At 41.0% G+C, this 23,829-nt stretch overlaps 1 protein-coding gene across 1 annotated transcript in view; it reads left to right on the top strand.

The window, feature by feature from the left end:
- The window catches only part of LOC126380022 (GTPase-activating Rap/Ran-GAP domain-like protein 3), a 314,259-nt gene that overhangs the window by 126,084 nt on the left and 164,346 nt on the right, over positions 1–23,829 (top strand). The gene's annotated exons all lie outside the window — the stretch shown is intronic.

Raw genomic sequence — 23,829 nt, 5'->3', positions numbered from 1 at the left:
AAAAACGGATAACAGGCCGTTTTACAATTAGCTCTTTACAATTAGTACCTCATTCCATTTTGAAAGCATTTCTGTTGGGGACAGAAAACAACATAAAAGAAAAAAAGAAAGTCTTTTTATTTTATTATCTGAAACGTTAATCAACTAAAATGACCTAAAGAGAAATTGCTGGTAATTTTAACACACTTTTTTTTTTCAAAGATTTTTAGATTGATGTACCTACAAACGTAAAACCAGGAGTTTATGGCTCTGAGGTTATGGTGCCACACCTACTGATGGGTACAGTTGAGGCTGTTAAGGCTTTTTAGTGCCGATTCTTCTTCTTTCCATAACACGTTTAGAATTGGTAGAAATCATAAGATTGTTAGAAAATAAAAACATTTAAAATACCTATTAAATCGAACTACAATTTTTTTCTGCATGGAATCTAACCTCCGATTTAGCTCATCCCTCCATCGTTGTCAATGCCTGCTTCATGCTTCGTTGACAAGGTCCAAATGGTGTTTTTCTGGATGCGTACGGCAGATAATGTGTCCCACTCATTACTTCCGTTGCTAAGGCACCTAAAGTCTAATTTTTTTCCAACATATACTAATTGAGTTCTGGAGCACGTTGTCATAAGCGACTTCCATAACTTAACCGGGATGACATGCAGCACGCTATAAAAAACGAACGAGTTTTGATATTGCGATTCGAACGAGTTTTGATATTGCTATTGTATATTCAATTATATCGGAAATTGCTGAGGCCTCTCGCAGATAATTTATCCTTGTCACAAGAAACTAACTTTGTTTTAAAGGCGATTTTAAGCTTTAAGTCGTTTACTTTGCGGTGATTTGAGTAAACACAATCGGATTCCTAGTTGGAGAGGCACAAGCACAAACTTAGTCATATTGTCACCACGATCTTCTTAACTTTTCAATAAAAAAGGGCTTATGGCTTTAAAGATCATTTTACGAACTGAAATCCTTATTCGCCTCAGTAACGTTTTTTTTAAATTAAAGTATCATGGAAAAGAAGTATTTTATTGCATTCACTTCTTGTTGAGACATTATGCTTTCAAATATTTTAGTAAATGTATTATGTGTGTGCAATATTCTCTGGGTTATAATAATCAATCCCTGAAGTAGGCGTATTACTTATATCAAAATACGACATCATATTTTATATGATACACATCCATCTTAGGACGACATCTCAGGAGCGGCTTAAGGTTATTTTATTGATAACTCACGTTTGTGTATGACTTATGTAGAGATGTTTGTATTATTTATAGTTTGTTATTATATTGACGATACCAGTACCAAATATTATGGTACAACGTACTAATGTAACACGGTCTTTGTATGGCCTTTGCCCGCATTTTAACGAGAGGCATGTCAACGCGGGTAATCTGTTACGCGGAACACGAATATTGAGTTCTCGGCTTTCAGCAGTCGTGGGTAATTGGAAATTGTAGTCGCTAATTATGCTGCATGAAGTTAAAAGTAACCATTCAAGCCGGCGTATTAAGATCGTAGTCTCTTGGAATATGTATGATAACTTTTATAGCATAATGGTGCTAATTCCTACAGACGCTATCTAATTTTATTTTAAGTTATACCTGTCTTTTTCTTATCCGCTGAAAAAGAAAGGGACGGGTAATCGACAGGCATAAAATTTATGGAATACTTACACGTCAATTTTAAGCTCAAACAACCATCCAAAAATTTTACATCGGCCAATAACCCGACAGAATTAAGTAGACAGCACGTCAAACGGATTACATACCAGCGAGATGCCTATTTTATTCGCACGGGTTATTCATTCATTTTAAAATTAACTTGTTGACAATCATCCGTCCCTTTCCATTTCGGCGGATAAGAAAATGAGGGGTATAACTTAAAATAAAATTAGGAGGTGTCTGCAGGAATCGGGGCCAATATAACAAAAGCTAATAAAAAATATAATATAGTTGTGAAACAATATTCAAAATTCGGCTAGTCAGGGACGCTGTTCACAGTTTTCGTTACGATGTCACTAACAGACTGTACGTAGTATAGTTTTTTCTATTAAAATTCAATGTAAGTAAATAGTAAGTATGTTTACTTTAACCCAAGCTTCAATTCTGCGATTGTACGAAGTTAAAGTATGGCCGTTAGTAACCTAAACCTAGCGAAAGAAGAAACCAAATTACCTCGAAATATTGTAACCAATTTGACTTAATGTGTGGTGTGTGCCATATGTGCCATATTTACTATAATAGTTGATTCGTGTAGACAAGCAATATTATAGTACCAAATTTTATGCACGTGTAGAGCTGATTATAATCAGTATGCTATTATTTACTCTGTGACAAAGGAAATGAAACTATGTTTCCCTACGTCCGTAACACATGATCTCGAATTGAAACTCGCAATATTCGCGATTGTGTACGTAGATTTTGTTTTTTCCTGTTTGTGCAATAAAGTATTTGTTATGTTATGTTATGTTATTTATTGTTGAAACTCTACGCATGATCTCGCGTGACTAAATGAGCATCGTTTTCCTTAAAAGCAATGGCGAGGTGTGTTCCAAGCTTTCAGCTTGATAGCTACAAGAATCTGTTCTTATTATGAAAAACAAAATACCACATTTCATCATACCCATCCAAAGACTTTCAATATCAAGTCATCTCTATAGCGTATCCCGTTTTCAAAGGGTATGTTTAAGTACTTAACCTAAAGATTACATGTTTTTTTACAGAAGCGACTACCTGTCTGACCCAAAAAAAAGTAATCACATAGTCACATAATTTCGAAACGCATTTGTCGGGAATTTGGGTTTCCTCGCGATGTTTTGTTTCGCCGCTGAGCACATGATAATCATTTTATGATCAAAACATGAATTCGAAAATCATTGGTTTAGGCCCGTGCTGGATTCGAACCTGCGACCTTACAATGAGAGTCAAGCATTCTTCCAACTGGGCTAGCACGGTTCGATAGACATTTAAGTGCAGCTGTAAATTGGTCTTTGTTAACTTGTTGCTCGCTTTCTCCTACGAATAATACTGTAAGTATGCCTATCTGCAAGGCTTAAAAGTGGAAATGTATTTTCGTGTTTCATACTGGTTTCGTAAGTATTGTTGTTTGTACCTAAGTGAAATGATGTCGTGATTTTATGGTTTAGATTTTAAGGTTTTAATAAGTGATAAAACCTTCATTTTTCATGGAGTTCAATTGTTCTATAGGTAGATACATTTCAAACGCCCAAAATCGCGGTCGATACTTTACAATGAATAAAGCAATAAACTGAGAAATACTTTATGTTGCTTTAGTGCCCGGTCGTAAATTTGCGGAGGTGAACAAGATGGAAACAAAGCTTATGGTCGCGATTTATAGTCGCCACTACAACAATGGAATAGAAAACAGTTCTGCGAAGGTTAATTCATTCTCCCAACTTTATTCTGGTGTCTGTAGAGAGCAAAGTATTTATTACGACACACGTTTATGGACGCTATACTTTTTTATAACACATCATCTGACCTTTCCTTCAGTCGTATCAGCTTTCCGTTCCACTGAAGCAAGGAGGGGTAAGACGAGTGTGTACGCCTGCGTTTTGCGCGAACGTCTGCGCACCTGATCGGTTCCGCTTCATACTTTTTTATAAGTAGATACCTATAATTCCCACATAATACACAACATATTATGAAGGATTAGTAACCTAACCAGTGCCATAAATCGTCAGAAAACTAACTACTCTAGTTTCCTATTCCATAATCCTCCATACACAAGAAAAAGTTGACAAATATTTTGGAGAATGAAAACGGCAGATAGTTCCAGCCTTTTGCTATTCGCATCAAAAAGGAAAAGGCAAAACGTTTAGTGTAAGTAGATTGGTGGTAATAATATTTATTTATTTATTTTATTTTTACAGTTTTACATTCAGCTATTACAGTAAAAACTAATTCGACTGTAACAAACGCATATAAGACAACAATTAAATGAAAAAATAAAATGAATTGCATGAAATGCCTATGTTGTCCCTAGATAGAATGGAGTAGATGGAATGGAGTGGGTGGAATTAACTCGTAAAGTTCCTGCGCACTCTCACCGAAGTATATCCTATAAAAAAACCGATAAATAAGCTACCCTTCGTCTGTGTTCTGGACTTTGGAGCCGAGTCTTCACTAACGAGACATTGTCTATGAGCTTTATTGCTCGTTGCTCCACCTAGTCGAGAGCGGCCAACTCAGAGCTGGCAGTCTTGCCAAAGGTGACAGCAGTACTCCAAAGTATAGAGACTACATAATTACTAAATAAATACCTAGTAACCGGCACCGACTACTATCTTTCCCGACGACCCGATTACTCTAGCCATAGATGCAGCCAACCAGCTCGCGACACCAAACACTTCAGGACCCCGATACCGACCCCGCCCGCGTGGTCGACGACTTCCCTCAATCAGCGCTTATCGATGTCGACCCACTAGGATCGATTAATTCTTTCAAATATATTTCCTCCAGACGACGCCCTGAGCCGAGGTTCGCGCCCAACTGGGCACCCTCAGGCCTGTTGTTTTAAACGTTTTACCGGGTGAGAGTCTTCAGCGCTCCCCATTTGTGCGGCCAAGTAGTCACGTGAAAAAAAACCACTACTATCTCATTTCTAAGAATGACAGTTCTTTCTATAAAAAAACTAAGTTAGTAATTTTGTGTTTTTAATCGTACGGGGCTCAGTGAGTTTTCGTATCAGCATATTGACTGAACAAACAAGTACCCAAGGCCCGGCTTACCGAAAGCACGGCGATCGTGATGTTAACACGAATCGCAAACAGGTGCCAGCTGTATGACTACTATTTATAATGTACGTAAGGTATTAACCTTTGTATTCTCGAGGGAGGTATGTTTGAGTTGAATTTGTGGTATACTGTATTACACATTGTACCGATAATGAAATTTCAGTCTGATTTTAAGCTACCGCTCTGACAGCAGCTCATCTGAATGAGCGACATATTCTTCTTCTTATCGTGTGGGTTGTGAGGTGGAATACCAACCTCATTAACCCTGGTGTCAGGATGATTAAGCCGCCATAGGACCCTAACGTGACTCATGTAACGACTATATACTTACATCAGTAAGTAGTAACCGGGACCAAAAAGGCTTAAAGTGCCTTCCGAAGCACGGATCATGTTACTTTCGGACAATCAGGTGATCTGCCTGTAATATCCTAACCAAATTAGGGATCACAAAGTGATTTTTGTGACATGTCCCCACAGGGATTCGAACCCGGGGCCTCTGGATCGTGAGCCTAACGCTCAATCACTGGACCACAATTCTTGACAGTTAAGAATGAGAACATAGCATCACACGGTTAGGGAAGAGCTAACCGTAATTAAAATTAAGAAAGTTGTATTTTTATTTCTATTTTCAGGGCATAAGTACTTACTTATTTTAAAAAATATCGTAAACATTATAATGATACCAATTAAAAAATATATGAGTAATAATATTTGAAAAACAAATACAAGTACCCTGTAACCTCCATTTAAATTACGCCTCATCAGACATAAAAGCTTCTACAATAATAATAATCTGTTTACCTGTAATATTTTCCACACGTTTTGTAGGCAGGGATATAATATTCACCCGTAAAACAATGTCTTTGCAATATCTTTCTTATTGATACCGTTAACGAAAACAACACAGTTTATTCGATCATTATAGACGGCGATACGGCTCACCACGTTGGTCTAACAGAAAGATTGATAAGGCGTGGGTACTCAGTTCATCTTAGGATATACCTCTGACTGCCCCAATTGGGATATAATTATGAGCTTATGTTAATACCTATTATGTTTATAGAAAAAACACTTGTAAAAATAGGTATAAGATCGTGAAAATTAAACTGACATCTGATCGATCGACATGAAAAATTCAAAGTAAGAGTCAAGAAGTGGATGTAGTCTAAATGTAGGGCAGGTGAATTACTTATGCGTCTTATCTACGAGTAGGTACTTAACTTACGCCTGTGTGCGATGTAGCTTACACCGTAGTACCGTACCTATCATAGAATAAGCAATACAATAAAACAGTAAGTAAGTACCTGAGTATATTGTTTTATTAAATTTCTTATCAGTTCTAGTCTCTTGTAAAGGTAATTTTACCTTAAGTATATAAAGCCGTGTTTAGAAAAAAGAATAATAATCTTCTTCTTTGCGAGTCGATGGCGATCGATACTAAATTATAATAATAATAAAGTTTATTAAGGTAAAACCTACGATACACATATACAATGTGTTAGTGACATCGTAACGAATACTAAGGGGGATGATTCAGACCATGATTCTGAGTTGATATCAAGTGGAATTTCCTGTCGAAAAATTTATAAAATAATTTTTGTTATTTAATTATTTTCATTTCCATACTTTTGTGACGAAAAATTCCACTTCATATTAACCCTGTATATTAGCATAAACTGTTTAGCGTAATATTAATTTATTTTTAATCATGCTGAAATGCAAAATTGACCTCAAAGATTCTCCCACAAGATTTCATGGAACTTAGAAGTATAAAAACATACATAAAACATAAACTTACGCCCGTAATACCTAATGGGGTGGGCAGAGCTACAAGTAATCAAATATTATACATACTACCTCTATAAACAAAGAGATCATTAATTGCCCCTGTATAATTTGATACAATTATTAATGAAGATAGAAAGTATGATAAATAATTAACCGATTTTTGTCGAGCCTTACACACAAATATTTGCAAATTAATCACATAAAAAGAGATAGCTAGTAATATAGAACTAACAGCAAAAAAGCTATTTGTTTTCAATTCCAGCTTGTGTGATACGAGGGGAGGTCAAAAAGTTCGCGGAATGAGGGGGAAGGGGGTCGAAATTAAACACGAAACTATTTTTCCTTTTCAATATATTCTCCCTTAACCTTAATACATTTTCCGGATCTATCAAATAATTTGTTTATTCCATCATAAAAAAAAGATTTCTCTTTGCTGTCAAAATAGGCCGAAATTGCAGACTTGACTTCTTCATCATCGCCAAATTTTCGTCCACGCAGTTCCTTTTTCATTTTTGAGAACAAATAATAATCGCTGGGGGCCAAGTCTGGACTGTAAGGCGGGTGGTTTAATTTTTCGAACCCGCATCGGTGAATGGCAGCCGTCGCAACATGGCACGTGTGGACGGGTGCGTTGTCGTGCAAAAGGAGCACACCTCTTGACAGCTTTCCTCTTCTTTTTTCCTTGATAGCCTCTTTCAATCTATCCAGTAAAGAAGCGTAGTAATGTCCCGTTATAGTCACACCACGATCTTTATAATCAATCAGCAAAATACCTTCTGTATCCCAAAAAATAGTGGCCATGATCTTTCCGGCCGATTGTGACACCTTAAACTTCTTTGGAGGAGGTGTGCCTTTTTTATGCCACTGCATCGACTCTTGCTTCGACTCAGGTTCATAGTGGTGAACCTAGGTTTCATCTCCAGTAACAATCCGGGCCATAACTTCTTCCTTATTCTCTCCACAGAGCTCTAAAAACTAGCGAGAACACTCGACACGCTCGCTTTTTTGAAGTGGCGTGAGCATTCTTGGAACCCATCTTGCGCTGACCTTAGTCATCCCAAGATGTTGATGTAGGATATTTAAAATACTTGTTTCGGATACACCGACCATTGCTGCAAGCTGCTTCTTCTTCAAGCGGGTATCTTCTAATACAAGTTTCTCTACTTTTTCGATGATTTCCGGTGTGGTGGCCTCAATGGGCCGTCCGGAGCGGGGGTCATCTTCAATCGACTCTCTTCCTTGCTTGAAAAGACTATGCCACTTGTAAACCATGGTTTTACCAGGGGCAGAGTCCGCGTAAACTGCTAACAGCTCTTGAAAAATCGTCTGAGCGGATTTTCCTTGCTTGGTGAGGAACTTAATGACGGCGCGGTGTTCAATTTTCTCCATATTCGCTGAGTTCTTCCCGATTCACTTGTTTGCTGGTCGATAGTTCAAACGTTAATGACCCGATTTGCTTCAAACTTGGTACATATACTGTTAATGAGGTGTGCAACTAGCGGCTACCTGTACGAGCAAACCAACCCCCTCCAACCCCTCCATTCCGCGAACTTTTTGACCTCCCCTCGTAGTTGTTTACAGGACGTTGATGGAGATGTTGTTGTGTGTCTCACTGAAAGCGATGTAGCGAGAAGTGTTATACACATCATAACGTGAAGACACCATTGAGTTATACGATCCTGACGACCCGATGACTCTAGCTATAGAGGCGGCTAATCAGCTCGCGACGACAAAGACTTCAGGACCGCGATCGGGGTCCTCTATATGGGGTCGGTACCCCGCCGGCGTGATCGACAAGTTCGCTCATCCAGCGTTTATCGCTATCGGCCGTTAAACCGTTGGTCCCGGTTACTACTTACGGATGTAAGTACGTAGTCGTTACATGAGTCATGTCAGGGGCCTTTAGCGGCTCAATAGTAGCCCTGACACCAGGGTTGATGAGGTTGGTAATCCACCTCACAACCCACACGAGAGAAGAAGATAGCTATCGGGCCACTTTGGTCGCTTAATTCTTATAAATATCCTCTCGTGCCCAACAGGGCACGATCAGGCCTGTTTTCCTAAATTTTGTACCGGGTGAGAGCTCTCAGCGCTCCCATTTGTGTGGACAATCGGAAATCTAAACAAAGCATATTCTGAACACGCATTGCAGTAAGCGTTAAAAGCGCGTTAAGCGTTAAGTTCGACTCGGTGGAGTAATGAGCAATAGAGCTCGACTCCAAAGTCTAGAACACAGACGAATGGTAACTTGTCTGTCAGTTTTTATAGGGTACACTTCGGTGAGTGTGCGCAGGAACTTCACGAGTTGATTCCCACTCCATTCCATCTACGGACAACTAGACGTCGGCAGGCAAAACATCCTTATGTTGTGGATATTCCTCCAATCCGCACTAAACTTTTTGCCTCTTCCATTTTGATGCGAACAGCAAAAGAGTGGAACTGTCTGCCGTCGTCTGTTTTTCCAACTCGTTATAATCTGAGAGTCTTCAAGGCTACAGTGAAAAAGCATTTGCTAGGTAAGCGTGATCCAACCTAGACAATTTTATCCACAGTCTTTGACTAGCGGTGGTCAGATTAGATAAATAAGACAAGTATTGATCTATTATCAGGTAAGAGCCCTCAGCGCTCCTCATTTGTCATTTTATTTGACAATCTACCTAATACTATTATTTAATAAATTTAAAAGATCAATCCGCTCCTCGTTCGTAGTTGGTTCAAGTTTGCTGACCAAGAAAATAAATGCGTATCTATCAAGCGAGGCAGTGATGCGCAATAATTTGATACTGAGAGGGTGGCAGATGGCTGTTACGTGTCATTTTCTTGTGTATATGAAATTCATCGGTCACCGCGAGGTCAAGATGAGTTTTGAAATTGATTCTTCGGATTATAGGCGAAAAAATATTCGGCGAGTCAAAAAGTTGCGGTAAATGACACTAAACCACTGGAAGATTACACTAAACCACACTCCGGACACTTCATAAAAACAACCTCGTTTTACACAGACACTACACTTTGGCGTTATCATACACGCACATCTGTGTGTGTGACGTCTGACGCCATACGATTCAAGTCTAAACTATGTTCGAGGGGGGTGAGGTAAACCTAGCTCAGATGCTGGTGGGGAGCGGAGAGTTGGCGTTCTACACGTAGTATTATTCCTTATTCTATGGCTAAACTACAAAGTAAATTAACAATGTTAAGTTATCTACTTTGAATAGCCGTAGTTAACCCAGTTGATAAAACATTTGAGTCTCACTTTGAGGTCACAGGTTCGAATCCCAGCATACGCCTAAACCAATGATTTTCGAATTCATGTTTAGATCATAGTTATCACATGTTCAGCGGTGAAGGGAAACATCGTGATGAAACCCACATACCCGAGAAATGCATTTCAGAGGTATGTGACCTAACCTATATTGGGCTGATTTTCCTTTCGCGGGTTAGAAGGTCAGACAGGCAGTCACTTCGATTATATTTTATATAAGTAGGGGAAAATTATGTGCTAGTATTATGACTAGTAATCTGTCACCACAAAGTTCATCATATCATAATCCTTGTGAAGTATTTAAGTACGTACAGCTGCAAGTTTATTTGTACGACTCTGCCCAATCCGAAAAGGATTACAAGCGTGAATTGTCTCTTGTATAAATAAGCTCTTCGTAACTAAACTCACTTTTCTTCAAACTACAGAGTTGCAGTCGATAGACAATAATGATGCCATTCAGAATATTGATTTTGATTTATATTCGTCGTTTCTAAAACCAACTCTCGGTATTATTTATACGCGGCTGAGAAACACACAAATGTTACTGACGGCCTGTGTAATTTCTATTATGTATTAAGTAATTATAAGTGTGGTAATAATTACCTACATATTAAATTCCGTTTAAAATCTCGTTTGTAGAAATCTTTTTACATATGTACTCGTTAGCCCTCATGTTAGAAAAATAATAATCTCTCATCCGTCTTTAACCACATGTACGTTCGAAAAAGTTTAGAAATAAACTGTAGTGCCTACCTAACAATTAATCTTACCTAACCGTGAAAGCTTAAAAGCCTAAAAAGTAGTCTAAAGTCAAAAATAAAGTCGAGTAGGTACATTTTATATAAAGTCTCCTTTGTTAATGATTCTGAAACGTTATGAATCTTTTATGATGAATAAGAAATGTCGTGTTCTAATTTTTAAATGCTAGGATGCTCTGTGTTTAACCTTGTTAAACTTTCACGTCGCGTTAGGTGCGAGTGTCTGACCGCGTCAGGTCGCAAACGAACAACACAGAGCAACTAAATTGCTGAGCTGACTCGACACCTGACACGGCAGCTGACACGTCAGAGGGTCGAGCTCATGTGTTGTGCCTAATGGTTAATGGAGCTAGGAATTACAGAAGAGTGACCTTTGTTCTGGGTACGGTTACATTTAGTTCAAAGCTGCAATATTTGTCGCCTAAAGTTAATACTGTGTATTTCTAGTAATCTGTTGTAGAATTTTGTGTTCAGACCTTTACTGATGTACCCATTATGTAAAGGATCGGAAACAAATGTTTCTCCCCCTTTTTTTAACAGGTACTTACCTACTTACCTACCTATTTACTTAGAACCATTAAAATAAGATGGTATTACTTTTAATCTAAGTCATAATCAATACAAACCTCGTACATGTCGATTACTTACGTTTACAGGAATTAGTGAAAGTGTTTTTTTACACTATTTCACTAACAACTAAGCAGTTCATGCTCCGTCTTCTTATGTTAATACTTACTTATGCTTACCCTATGACGTCTCTTCATGAAGATGCATAATTCCGGGTATAATTAATAAGTTTGATATGACTCCTCACAACCGCGACGGCTCTCCATAAATTAAAATCTAAGCAAAACTCCGTAGTTACGATTTCAGTCGCTAATCTGTCCTCGTCCATCATTTTAGTTTACAAAAAGCGCTAATTTGGGACGTCCTTGGGTAATAATCAAAAGGCCCTTGCCTTTGTAAAGCCGTAGTATTTGAGTAGTTACAAAGGGTCATTTTGCTTTGGGCAACTCTAGCGTAAATTATCTTGGCGAACCCTAATTTACCGCCGAAACTACTATTTAATGTCTTCTTATTACAACTCCACGTTTAATGCTTGGACTCTATTAAGTTACTGCATGATAAGCCAAAGGAAATGAGTTTAGGCTTGAAATAGTTTGTCATAAAGTTTAGCATAGTATAATTATAGTGCCTCGAGCTTAATATTAGGTATGTTGAGTTGTAATATTGTTCCTTTTTTACGCGACTACGGCGAAGCAAAACGGAGGGTTATGTGTTTGTCCGTTATGTATATAAGTGTGTATGCGCGCCTGTTACCACCTTCTAAACCATTTGTCAGAATTTAACAAATGAGGTGTCACTAGAAGCGTCTTGATTGTCCAGTGGTTATAGGCTAGATGTAACATCATGCTAAATTGATTATTTGATGATGATGATTGATTGATGATGATTGATGTGGCGCCCTGTAGAGGACATAAACTGAGGGCGAAAACAGTTTTCTTTTTCCAATGGTATCGAATGAAAGGGCTTAATTTGCACATTTCAAATATGTACCTACATATCACTACATATATATGTCGCAGGGATATGATAAAAACGGGGATTTGATCAATTCCCTAAGGGATTTGATCAAATCACGGAAGATGTTAAAATAACAACACGATTTTATCTTTTCCCTAAACAAATCTAGTGAATTGAACAAATCCCTAAATTAGTTCAGTGAAATGACAAAAATAATTTTGCTTTGGTATTTTAAAGGTTTATTTGGTAAGATATACCTACATAATTATGATAATCAGGTGTGTGCAAAACAAGGAAATATTGATATAAAAAATCACCATTACTTAGAACAATACTTTTTTTTTGAAAGAATGAACAAACATTTCTTTAAAAAATTAAAAATATTTTAGTTGCGTATGATATGCCTATTTGTAATAATCACTTATTAAAACATGTAGCTGATTTGTGGCATCGTGAATAACAAAAAAATTTCGTGCCTAATACAATCCCTGTAATATTATTTGCATCTAGTGGACCCCTGTCTACTTTTGGTACATCAACCAAAACAGTGTAACCAACTAATATATCTTAGAAGAAGTGTCTTTCATTTTATCAGCAAATCTTTTTAAATTTTGGGAAGAATTACCAAATAAACCTTTAAAATACCAAAGCAAAATTATTTTTGTCTTTTTACTGAACCAATTTAGATATTTGTTTAATTCACTAGATTTGTTTAGGGAAAAGATAAAATCGTCTTGTTATTTTAACATCCTCCGTGATTTGATCAAATCCCTTAGGGAATTGATCTAATCCCCGTTTTTATCATATCCCTGCGACATATATAACTTGCGGGTTTTATTGTATTTACTCGATAATTACATTGAGTTGTGTTTTATCTCCAAATCTTGCATAAAACACATAAAGGAAACATGTAATCTTAATAAATAAGAACCCAGAATAATATAAGTAAGTAAGTTAAAAACTAAACGAATTTCAGAGAATTATTTTCTTGTTTTATACCTTTTAGAGCGATTATTTTCCGTAGTCGGGTTTCAGTTTTTAAACTTATATTTTCAGTCTATGAATTTCTAAAAAGAGGCCAAAAAATGAGCAAACAATTATAATAGTGTGATTAAAACTTCACAGGATCATCGAACATTCTGAACATTCCTACAATCTCGACGTTCAATCTGCGATATTTTTTTATCTTTTCTCTTGTATTGTGGTGGATTCATTCCTTTTTTTTCCTGCCAGTGAAACAGTGAAGTAAAACCAGTATTTAAAAATAGTAATCGACATTCTAATCATAGTAATGCTTTTATGTCTATAGCTTTGCGAATAGCATTCAGAATTCCACAAGAATTTTGAGTAGATGTTCCGAATACCGGAACCTTTATTGAAAACCGCTATGAATTCTCATATTTTCCCGAGGATATTACGCTAAACAAAATGTATCTGTAAGCTTTGTTGTGAACGGGACATAGGCGGGGTTCCTTGTGAAATAAGTTGACCTTGCGTAGGTGTGGCTAATCTAAATAATATATTTTTTTGAAATGTATTAAATTTTGAATTATGTAATAGTAATTCTACCTAGAGTGGATTCGTCTAAGCAAGTATACATTTTATTATCAGTTATTTTAGTTTTAATCGAAATTACTCACATTTTACCTCTCAGAGTTATTCAAATCGGGAGTAGTCACTATACCACCATTTAATGTTACATGAATAGCAGATATTTTTTATAATAGCATTAAAATAGCGTTAAAATAAATATGTGCCTAATTGAGTTCGATGAGTCGCCTTTTTTCATCCAGTTTAAAATATAATACCGGCGTCTATTGTTGGTTTTTATCGCGAATGGAGATTGATTTTATACACGAGGCAATCTACATACTTAACGAGCATAAAAATGAGTGTATCAGCGTTCTAATACGTAGTTCCATCATAATTTATACTCAGTAAGTAATTGAAAACTTAATATACCCTAGCTAGACGCCTGTGATCACAAGGGTTTTATGCACGAGGTTTATAGCTTGCCTGCGTGATAAAATAAGATGATTTTATAACAACTAGCGTAAGGTGACCTTTGAGAGAGAACTTCGAAAAAGTACCCTTCGTTTCCCTAATCGGTGAATTCCTAGTGGATATCCTAGTGGATATCCATTCTAAAATATTGACAATGATGATGCCTTCCGCGTCGAATCCGCCTTTTTAATCCTCCCGAATTTAGTTAATTTGACGAATGAGGAAACAACAAGCTACAAGGAAAGAGAGGAAGGGGAACACCAAGAAGAGCTTATATGGAACAGATTAAAGAGAAGGTGAACGTCGGGTCTTATAAGAAGGAAGTGAAAGAATTGGCCTTTGATAGACAAGAATGGAGAATGCTAAACCGACAAGAGCGTGGCTCTTAAATTAATGATGTCATTATGATGATTTAAATTCAATGTAATAAGTCGAGTATTATACATATAAAACTAGCTTTTGCCCGCGACTTCGTCCGCGTGGCGTGTTATAAAAGAGAGATATTTGTGTGTGTAGGAGAAAGGTTAAGATATGCTTAATTTAATTACAGCCATAATAAAACTTTATATTTACTAAGGTATGCATGCATGCTAGAACATCTATCTTACGCGGTTAAGATTTTTTCATACAAATGTTTTTTCCCGCTAACTCCCGTTTCCGTGGGAATTTTGCAATGTCCTGTTGCAACTAAGTTTTAAGTTTACTAAGGTACCGGCATGCCAAATTTCAAGCGTCTAACTTAAGCGGTTTAGATTTTTCATACAAAAAGATTTTCCCACTAACTCCCGTTCCCGTAGGAATTTCGGGAATTCTTTTTTAGTGCACCTCTACGGTACCTAATCTACGTTCCTTCCAAATTTCAAGTGCCTACGTTTAGCCGTTTAGGCTGTGCGGTGATATGCTAGTCAGTCAGTTTCTCCTTTTATATATTTAGAAGATGAAACGACTCAATGCGGCATTTGTTCATATGTGGAAGCCTATGATCACGTCATCTAGAAAATAGTTGACTAGCTACCTACTTTTGATGAAAAAGTCAATATCCCGACCGATACGTATCAGTGCACACAATCATTGGTATCTGTGGGAACGGGCTGTAGATTAGAAATGTATCTGTTATGTATCCACTCTCGTATGCATTGGTATGAATACATAATGTTTAGATATACACACAGCCCTAGAGGTACATACATACAGAGGGAAATATCTATGTATCAGCAGGCGTAATATAGCAACGTCATAACGATTTATATGAACCAATGGAATTGCTTTATTTGTCGCCTAGCCAATAGCGTTTTTTTTTTACCGGTTAGACGAGCAACTTTACTAAGCAAAAATAATTCAATATAGAAATTAGCTTCAAACTTTCAATGATGTAGATTTAATAATTAGCTTTGTTTTAGGTTTACGCGGTTATTATCATAATAAAACACATAATAACGGGTTCTACGGGTACGGGTTCATCCCGTGATCATGGCACTTGAAACAGTGTCGAAATATCGGGAGTCTCATATCCCTGATTTAAACGCGGTAAGAACCCGTTATTATGTGTTTTAAGCTTATTTAACTATCTATTGCTTGGGAGTAAAGAATTATCCTACAATGTCTTCAACTATGTTGTAAAAGTTGACTTATATCATGTTTGCCAATAATGGGCCGGGGGATGGAGCAGAATGGAAGAAATCTTTACAAGCTTAAAGCAGCACTTTGACTTGTTACCTATCACACTATGGTTCATCCTATTTTTCTTATACTTAACTTCAATTGGAGTTTGTGTTGTAGGAGTTTTACCAGGGTCCCCAAACTAGGCAATGTCTGAATCTTGAGGAACTGCATGAAGATTTTTTGTTAGGCTTAATATTAGTTACTCACAGTGTAACACTTAAAATACAAAACAGATTCTACGGAGAAATAAGATTTTAAAGAGCTAATGCTACGAATTACCTATTTTGCGTAATATGATTAGGTACGACCCTAGGGTCAGGATTGTAGACTTCCCCAGGGTCAGCAACTAAGTACCTAGCTTTATATGCTCCTCAGCTCCATCTCAAGGCTAGGTAGACAATAATACGAAAAGTAAGCGCTAATAAAAGGAAGTGCTTACCCTTGAAATTGCGTAGAATTTGGTCTGGCCTGGTTTGGTCTGAGTACTGTGTCTGGTTATTCCTTATTCTAATGGTCTGGGTTAGGAGGTTCCTGACGGGATTACTAGAGCCTCGTTGGCGTGGTTAACAGGTTTATATATACGTCATTTTATAGTGCTTAACCCCCGACACGAGGGTTGATGAGGTTGGTATTCCACCTCACAACCCACACGATAAGAAGAAGATAGTGCTTGAAATTTAGAATAAGAATAAAATAAATTTACGAGTAAGTAAGTAATACAACATTATTTAATAAGAACTTCTATTAAATTCTTTAGTCTTCAGAATATACGGGGATGAAAAGAACTGACGGAAGTGTATGAAACGATTGATGAATGCGGAGGAAGCAAGAGAATTGTGTCAGGAATTCCATAGTATCTTCTTACCCCGGTGGGAAATAGGCGTGAGTTTCTATCTACCTATTTAGAACCATTAAAATAATATGGTATTACTAATAATTGAAATCATAATCGATACGGACTTCGTATGAGTTTATGTAATATGCATGTAAGTAGTAGAAAACCTTTCCTAAAATAAATTATAAGTGGTAGGTCAGTAGCAGATTAAGGATAATAGGAGCGGTATACAGGGTGTTAGTGACATCGTAACGAAAACTTTGAGAGCTGATTTTGATCATGATTGTAAGTTGATATCAAGTGGAATTTTCCGTCGCAAAAGTATGGAACTGAAAATAATTAAAAGAAACACAAAAAGATTCATGAATTTTCCGACTGAAAATCCACTTGTTAAATCAGAGTCATGGTCTGAATCATCCCCCTCAGTAATCGAAACGATGTCACTAACACCCACACCTACTTGTATTCTACTTGATATTAACTCAGAATCATGGTCTGAATCGTCCCCTTCAGTATTCGTTACGATGTCACTAACACTCTGTATAAAGCGAAGGTAGGTGGTAGGGCTGGCAGAGGAAGAAGAAAAGGTTCAGTACGATCTACTCTAAACCGGCATGCGTATAAGAATTGATTGATGAATGATAATTTTCATTTTCATTTTTCATTTTTGATGATTTTCTGTACCGTCCCTAAGCGGGATGTATATGGAAGCCGCAACTACCAGGCGATTTGGGTGGTGCGGAGCAGAATCTAAAAAACGTTTTGAAGCTAATTTGAGCCTTTGGGCAATGGTTGGCAGACCTAGGTCAATGTGCATATATGAAACAAAGTCATAACGCCACAACGTATCAAAATCTCATACCTTTAATACCACTCACACATTAACTGTTAGTTCACTTACACGCGCAACGTCACGTAGTTACGTAGTACATAGGGTAGTCAGTGATGTTGCGTGACACAACGTGTATATACGTCGAATACTGACGTGTTATGACGTTGTTCTACAATACAGGGGTTTACCTAACTTTAAAGTTGTGAGCACAAAGTGTATACACGATGACGTGACACGATATAACCGTGATGACGTATCTGATTGCCTATTTATTTATTATTATATGGCGTTATGCGTGTTAGCGGATTGTAGGGGAAAATTGCATTTTACGCGAACGTGTTAATTATTTTAACCTATGCTGAACAAGCATTCTTATTGAGCATTTTTGGCAATGAACACTAAAATTATCATACAGATTGGCGAATCCTTTCACCACGATCCTCGCCCGTTTAAAATAATTACAACACTGCCAGTCCGCTCTCAGACTGACAGGCAGAGAGACAGCTTCCATTTCATTTTCTATTTGGTCTCGCGTGTCTTAGCTGTAGGGGTTAATGAATTCTTCAAATGTACGTACCTACCTACACTACCTACCTAAGTATAATTACTTAGTGCTCTCCGAGACAAAATGCTTTCGTATCTATATATACTTAGTAAGTAGATAACTTTAGGAGACTTTTGTTACCTACTGATTGAAGATACTTTTCGGTCATTATACACTATGCAGACACACAACAACTGTAATTTAGGCACAGGGATCTTTGCGCACGTCTAGTGGTCGCATCGGTACTTTAATAAAATGAGCACTTTTCACTATATATCGTCTTTTACTTCGTCACACAATTTTTATATACAATTTTTAGCCAGAGCTAGATTTCTTTCACACGGAACAATAATGACAAGTCAATTCATAATAAAAGTAAGGGTACAATAATAATTTTAAATTTACAAATACCCTACAAAATATTAATATTTATAAAATAAATAAGTTTGTTTCCTATGAACATATTAATAATAGGTAGGTTCTCGTTTGCAACTGGTTCGGACCATAGTGCTGTCGATAACATAGCACCCCCTGTTGGAGGTTTCAGCCTAACAACATACCATCGGTAGGCAGCACTATGATCTTAACCACGGGGCGACGCAGCACCCCCGTTGACGTTCTTACATCTACCACTCTTATATGACCGTCTGAACCCGGGTACACTTTTTTCACAATGCCTTTAGGCCACATATTGCGAGGCAAATTGCCATCACTAATCACCACCACATCACCTATACGCACTGGCGGAGAGTCCATTGTCCATTTCTGACGTCTCTGCAAAGTCGGCAAATATTGCCGCAGCCACCGCCGCCAAAACACGTCTGCCAGCACATTCGCGCGCTTCCACTGTGCGCGCGCGTTGAGGTCTGCGGGATCAGCGGCACATAGTCCAGTATCTCCCGCTGCCGTCCCCAGCAGCAGGTGATTAGGGGTGATCACGACTGGCTCGTCCGGGTCGTCAGCTACATAGGCTAGCGGACGGCTATTGACGACCAACTCCGCCTCCGCTAGCAGTGTTTGTAACACCTCCTCTCGTGGTGCTCTCTCTCTTAGGGTCACCTTTAGCGCTTCCTTAACCGAGCGTACCAGGCGCTCCCAGCAGCCACCCATATGTGGCGCCGCGGGAGGGTTGAAGGTCCACTGGATTCCCCGATTCTCGGCTGTCTCTCGCACACGGTCATGGTCCAGGGTTTGCAGCGCTGCTCGAAGTTCGCGGTTCGCTCCCACGAAGTTGGTTCCTCGGTCGCTGTACATTTGCGCCGGTTGTCCTCGACGGGCTATCAGACGTCGTAAGGCCATTATCGCTGAGCTCGCATCCAGGGTTGCGGCGAGGTCCAGGTGGACGGCGCGAGTAACCATGCAAGTGAATAATACGCCCCACCTTTTTTCTCGGCGTCGTCCAATGGCCACCTGCATAGGGCCATAGTAATCCACGCCGCAATGGACGAAGGCTCGGCGAGTGTTGAGTGTTCTAATGGCCGGTAAATCTCCCATCTTTGGCTGAGTAGGCTTGGCGTGACGTATCCGACACAGCTGGCATCGCGCAACCACTGCACGCACGGTAGTTCTTCCTCGCAGTATCCAGAAGCGTTCCCTCATTTGGTTGAGCACAGCCTCATGGTTACTGTGCAGCGCACGCACGTGATAAGAGCGCACCAGGAGCCGCGTGAGATGATCACGGCCGTCCAGAATGACTGGGTGTCTCTCGGCGAAGCTGAGGTCCGGCGCGGCGCTTAGGCGCCCCCGCACACGCAGCAGACCGTCGTCAAAAATCATGGGGTCCAGGGCGCGCAGTCGACTGTCAGCCGGAAGCGCGCGGCCAGCTCGCAACGCGCTAAGCTCCTTAGAAAATGAAGCCGCCTGCGATTGCACCAACAACCGCAGCTCGGCCTCGCGGAGATCCTCAGCGGTTATGCCGGCGCTCCGCCGGCCTCGGCAGGTTCTGGTGAAGCAGATGACCCGCGCTACGACTCGCAGCGCGCGACTCCACGATGAATGACGTGCTACATCGATGAGGGGTAATTTTGGTTCATCAACCACATTTACGAATGCGATCGTGCCCTCGTCCTCCTCCACCGGCTGCATGCCTTCAGTCCCCACGCCCGGCCACTGCTCCTGTGGACAACGTAGAAAAGGCGGACCCGCAACCCAGTTACTCTTACCCCCCGGCCATACCAACTTGGTGGCTTCGTCTGCTGGATTGTTTTGGGAAGGAACCCAGCGCCAATTGCCTCGAGACACACATTGATCTATCTCAGCCAACCGGTGGGCAACAAATTTCGGGTAATCGCGATTGTCGTTCGAAATCCACGCCAGCACCGTCCTCGAATCCGACCATAAGGTAGTACTACTGATAGACTTACCTATCTCATTTACCACGGTATTTGCTAGTCGACACGCCAACACCGCTGCCTGCAGCTCCATCCGCGGAATGGACACTATCTTTAAGGGAGCAACTCTTGCCTTACCAGCCACCATAGCGACAGTTCGCTGTCCATCTTCTCCCGCGCCCACGATGTACGCCACAGCAGCGTAGGCCAACTCGCTCGCATCTGCGAACACATGGAGCTCCACTTCATCTCCCGTGATCCTATACCATCGCGCGATGCTTACCTCTCGCAGCAGTTGCAGGTCTTTCAGCCATTTTTCCCACAGCTCTTTCTCTAATTCCTTTAACTGCTCGTCCCATCCAATGCCTGATCGCCAAATCCTTTGCATAAGGATTCGCGACTGTATGGTACAAGGACTAGCCAAACCGAGTGGGTCAAAAATACTCATGACAAAGCTTAGAAACTGACGCTTCGTCGGTGTCACATGTCCCTCCACTATCTCAGGTGGCAGCCTCTTGAATGACAGGTCAAAAGAGAATGTGTCTGACTCGGGTGACCACATCATTCCCAGAGTCCTCTCTTGCTCGCTGCTCAATTTCCCCTCTTCTATTCTCGTCGGTTCCGCCGTAACCTCTGGCAGCTGTTTTCGCAGTTCAGATGAGTTAGATACCCACCCCCGTATGTTGAAGCCTCCTTCTCGATGGATCGTGCTGACTTCCTCGATCAACTTCCGTGCCTCCGCGACCGTTGATACACTGTCCAGATAGTCGTCCATGTAATGTTTATCATGGACGGCACTTACCGCCTCAGGATAAGTATCCCTGAACTCGTCCGCGTTTCGTCGTAGCACGTAGTTTGCTAAGCAGGGTGAGGACGTGGCGCCAAAGATCATCGACGTCATCACGTAGACGTCGGGCTCACGACTGCGCTCCATGCCTCGCCACAAAAACAGCTGCGCTCCCCTATCGGCTTCCCGGATCTTCACTCGGAGAAACATATCCATTATGTCTCCGGTGAAGGCGATCGGCCCCGACCGAAACCTAAAAAGAATTCCCAAGAGGGAGTTGAGCAAATCAGGTCCACTAAACAACCTGTCGTTCAGACTGGTACCTTGGTACTCCGCCGCTGCGTCGTACACCAGTCGCAACTTCCCCGGCTTATTTGGGTTCTTTACCCCAAAATGAGGTAAATACCACACGGGAGAGTTCTTCACACCGTCAGTTACTTTATGGGCATAGCCCTCCTTTACCAACCTGTCAATCTGAGCACAATAGGCAGACGCATACTCCGCATCGGCATCCATTTTTCTCTCGATACCCAGCAGTCGTCGGCGCGCGTACGCGTGGTTATCCGGCATTTCCACTGCTGCGCGATTCCAGAGAAGACCTACCTCCCATCCGCCTTCCACTCGCCTCGCCGTTGACTCCAAAATCCTCATTGCTTGATCGTTCTCGGCATTCCGTCGTGGGACCTTACTTACCCCGATCGCCTCCAACTCAAATTGCGCCTTCACTAGGCTATGGAGGGATGCGTCTGACACCTGTACGCAATTTACCATCTCGATCGGACCCGAAACGGTACCCACGGGACCATGAACCACCCATCCTAACTGAGTCAATGAGGCAACTGGCTTACCGGATTTACCTTTTCTAACTTCGGTACCTACTATTAATTCCCAATTATCTTGGCCCAAGAGCAACATGGGTCGTACGCCCTCCATCGCCACGCAGTCCAAGGTGCGTAGGTGGGGGTTCGCTTCCAGCACGCGTGCCGGCAAAGTGTGCACCGGCAGTTCAGTCTTGTGCATCGTTCGTACGCTTACCACATGGCACTCTCCGTTGGTACCCCGAAGTTTGATCTTCACTCTTCGTGACTGATTGTCCTCAACAATATTGCCGCCCGCGGTCACCAGGCGCAGCGGGGCAACAGGCCCGCCAATACCCTCAACGCACGACTCGTCAACCACAGATATGGTGGCTCCGTCATCAAGGAGTGCGTAAGTGGGCGTCTCACGCCCGTCGTCGTCGATGATGGTGACTGGCAGCACCTTCAGCAGGGCGCGCGTTCTCTCGCCGCCCATGGTCGTTACTGCTTCTTCAGTCCTCTCGGGGTTGGCCGACGCGCTGCTCTCCGCAGCCGGCCTGTCCTCGTGCAGCAGCGTGTGGTGCGGCCATCGACACCTGCTACATCGCTTGGCTTTACAGTGTTTTCTGGAATGAGACCCAAGAAGGCACTTAAAGCACAGTTTACGATCTTTTACCAACTTCCATCTGTCTCTTGTCGTCATCTTTCGGAACTGTTCACACTGTGGCAATTGATGAGGTAAGTTACACAAGACACACTTACAGTCTTTCACTACGGTCTCTGCACGGGCACTCGAGCCATTGTCTTTGCGGTCTACAGACGAAGTCGCTTCAGCCTGCGTCATCACCTTGTGCTGTACAGGTCGCACGCTCCTCTTCTGCTCTCGGCTTGCTCTCACAGGTACGTTCTGGACCGGCAGAGTAAAGGGGTTTGCTGGTGCATAGTACACTGAAGCTCGAGACAACTGTCCAAGAAACTCCACCACAAGTTCAAGACTCGGTGACACTCGTAAGTCCACATCACTGGAAATGTCTTTTTTCATAATAAACTCACCATATTGAGCGCGCTGGTACGGAGTCAATTTATTTAAAATGTCCGATACAACCTGAGGGTTATTTAAGTAACCGTCCGCGCGCACCGCCCTCAGCAACGACACACAGTTCTTTACGACCGCGGTGAAGCCGCGCAACTCACGTCCACTGTCTGTTACACGCGGCAGTTCACGAACTTTGTTCATCGCGCACTCCAGCAACAAGGTAGGATGCCCAAACTCCTCTTCCAGCACCTTCATGATTTCTTCTGGCTCGTCGCATGCTCTAAGTAAATCTTCTACCGCCATTTTAGCTGCCCCTTGTAACGCTGCCTGCAATCTCGCAATATTCTCAAATGCCTCAAAGTTGTACATTTTCGTCGAATTATAATAGGTGCGTCTAAACGCCAACCAGTCTGCAGGGTTACCAGTAAAGGTCGGTAGCTCATACGTTTGCTTTGGCCTTGGTCTAGAAGAACGTCCTGTAGTTACGGCTTCAACGAGTCGATTCATATGTACGATATATTCCTCAGACGTAGGCGGTCTTGATGGTAGATTGCGGTAGCCTGTCAACGTCCCTGACTCCGGCTGATTTCGAAGGAGCGGCTTCTCATTTTTATTTTTGTGGGTAGGTGCATGCGAATTTAGAGGCCGAGGACGCGCAAGGAGCGCATCAGTGCCACCCCCGCGCCGTACCCATTCCTCGGTTCTATCCATCTGCACTAACCTTGACCTCGTTGATGATTCATCACCTCCTTCATCATCAGCCGCCATACGTGCCATGTCATGAGCCAATTTTTTCTTTAATACTACCTTCTTAGCCTGTGCTCGCTGAATTGTCGCGTCTAGCTCTGCTAACTGTACCTCGGCTTCACATTGTTTTAAGCGCCGTTGTGACTCTCGGCTGGATGCGTT

The sequence above is a fragment of the Pectinophora gossypiella genome, chromosome 3 (assembly GCF_024362695.1).
Source record: "Pectinophora gossypiella chromosome 3, ilPecGoss1.1, whole genome shotgun sequence".
Classification (NCBI taxonomy): domain Eukaryota; kingdom Metazoa; phylum Arthropoda; class Insecta; order Lepidoptera; family Gelechiidae; genus Pectinophora; species Pectinophora gossypiella.
This window is presented reverse-complemented; position numbering and strand designations above follow the sequence as displayed.